Source organism: Abramis brama (genome assembly GCF_963993115.1).
Source record: "Abramis brama genome assembly, chromosome: 20".
NCBI lineage: Eukaryota > Metazoa > Chordata > Actinopteri > Cypriniformes > Leuciscidae > Abramis > Abramis brama.
Window position 1 is genome coordinate 34578362 of NC_139982.1, and position 2752 is coordinate 34581113.

Sequence of the window (2752 nt, forward strand, 5' to 3'; positions counted from 1 at the left end):
ATGTTAGTGCACACACACACATTAGCAGACTGTGTTCAGTGTTTTCTAGAGTACTCCTGAGCACACTGAGAACTTGATGGCTTCTCATGCAGAGCCGTCTGAGGGGTCAAAGGTCACGCACATTCAGCAGAGGTCTCCTGCCTTACCCTTAATCCACGGATTCATCTGGATTCCCTGAATCTTTCACAATATCATGTATGGGAGATGGTGAAAGACACAATCTTGCATTGAGAAATTAGATTTTTTTTCATTGTTTAACAATTCAGTGAAATTTGAAGCTTTGCTTGTAAAGACCGAGGCTTCGGTGGATAATCCTCTCAACTCTCCTCTATTTCTATAGCACTGAACACAACACAGAGAGTTCCAAAGCAGATTTACTGAGATAACAGGAAAATAATGCAACAAAGTTAGTTTCTGCTGTACAGTATCTAGAAGAAAATAGTGTCAGTCCAAACATTGAGAAATTTAAGAATATAATGTTTTACACTTATTACCAGTTCACCTGCTCATTGTGGACCGTTTCAAAAGAGTTTAACTTGGATATTATATAATCTTTTCACTTGTGTTTTGCCTCCATCCCGACCAAAATGTGTTTGTGTACAAAAATACAAAATCACTGGACATTTCTTTGTACTTTTGTCAGATAGATAAAGGTTGAAGAAAATTTACAAATCACAGATTTGTGATTTTATTGCGTTTTACAAGATTTTCCTGAATTCGGGTTGTTCATTGTTCTTAAATATATTCTTTCCATGGATTCAGACCTGGGAATTCCTCCCGGTGGGTTTGGGTCTATGAGAGACAAAAAAGTTAAAAATAAGACATCAAGTCTTAATGTTGATGCAAAATAAATGTCATTATTCTTTATACACGTGTATGTGTGTCAATGTGAATAATAAATTATGACATTTCTGTGACATGCAGAGGATGTAAAATTACACGATTTGTTATTCTTAATATTTAGCTTATGATAAAAACAAAAAATCAAATCTACTTTAAAAAAATAAGCAATGATTTGATGTCTCAAAGTTTCAGCATATGAAAGCACGAGTCATACCTGGTCCTCCTCCTCCACTGGGCATTTTCAACACAAAGAGAAGAACAGATAAATGTTTAATATTATAAGACCCAAGTGTTTGATGGTCTTGCAGTGGATCTTTTCCAAAAGTCACTCATAATTGATCTGGGTCTGACAAAAGAAAAACATTATTAACATATGATGAACAGCTCAAATGACATGTTGACACATGAATATCAAAATAATTGATACCTTAAACAACAAATGCTGTTTATGGACAGATAATTGCTAATTTTATTTATTTATTTAGTGCAGTTTAAATGTTTTAATGCCAAAAGAAAAAGAAAAGACATGTAATTGCTCTGTGTTAAGAGCAATGAAGAGTTAATAAATATTTGAACTTACCAGGAGCTCCAGGATTCTTTTCATTGAATTTCTTCTTCAGTTCTAAGATGGTGGTTTTCTCAAACCTTTCTAATGAATCCGCCACTTCTAATGGTTTATTCTTCTTGTCATTAAAGTTGATGAGGACCTGATAGATCATTCTGAATCAGTTTTAGCAGAAAATTACAATGAACAGAGAAGAAACCGGAGTCGTTTGATCGCTGTAAGTTAAATTGCAGTTTCACTTTCACTTTGATCTGCTGTGTTTTAAGGGGCGTGTGTAACAGATCATAACCCAGTAGAGTCACTGGTCAGACGGTTACTGGGAGGAACACAGATCAGGGAAACACTATAACGTTAGCAAGCTCTTGTGTTTATTGAACTTTGTGTTTTTAAATAACAGTGTTGATGTCCAACTGTTCTGTGTAGTGAAGACTTAAAGAAAAGGACTTCACTGGAGTAAATGTTGTGACTATGTCGGAATAGGGTCTAACACACATGCTGTGGTTGCGTGGTTATAATCTTCTCTCTAATAGTATCAATCTTGCAAGTAAAGAACTTTATGAATGATGGCTGTGTGGAAACATCTGAAGTTTAATTTCTCCTTAATTTAGCCACTGTATCAAATAAATACCTAGGGTTGTGTTTGTTCTCTTCTAAGAGAGTCGTAAAGTAAGCGGATGCAGCAGTTTTAAAGGTCTTTCTGTATGCGGTAACACTATCCTTCCATGACATGCGAAATACCCTGTGCGAACTGGTGCAGTGTTTGTGCCGTGTACAGGGGCGAACGAGAGGCGATAAACCTCTCCCGACCTGCAGTCGGATGGTCCGATTCATTTCTGGCATGTCAGATATTTTGTTCGCCCCTCGTGACTATATCGCAGAGCTACGAATCGATTGCCCTAAACTCAGAGTTTTCCCCCTTACTGTGCCTGCGCGAAGACAGAAGTTAGAAAATGTAATCTCTAATGCAGCAAAAAAGAAAACAAAAAGCGGTAGATCTTGTAGCTATCAAACTACTGCAGTTTAACAAACGGTTGCTTTCCTCCAGTTCGTGTTGCTCAATGAATAAACAATATTGCCCATGTGTGCAGATACACCAGCGCCTCTTTTATTCAGTTAGTGCTTAAATTAAATGCTTATTCATTAACCTTGCTAAATGAAGTATTTCATTATTTACAAACCAGTTATTTAGGAGTTGTCAGTGGTTCATAAGATCACTTAGAAAGTGTAAGTAAATGATTAATAAACTATTTAAATGTACATTCATACATCTTATTTTTCAGACATATAGTGATGGTTACTTTGTGTGTTAATAAATGCTTTATTAAAATGTATTTCTACTGTAGT

At 35.9% G+C, this 2752-nt stretch overlaps 1 long non-coding RNA gene across 1 annotated transcript; it reads right to left on the bottom strand.

The window, feature by feature from the left end:
• Positions 1-356: 356 nt before the first annotated feature.
• Positions 357-1644, bottom strand: LOC311071124. Its single transcript, XR_014603761.1, has 3 exons — positions 1424-1644; positions 1058-1189; positions 357-792 (listed from the first exon to the last, which is right to left on the bottom strand). It is a non-coding gene; the product is annotated as an uncharacterized lncRNA (long non-coding RNA).
• Between the last annotated feature and the right edge of the window lie 1108 nt (positions 1645-2752).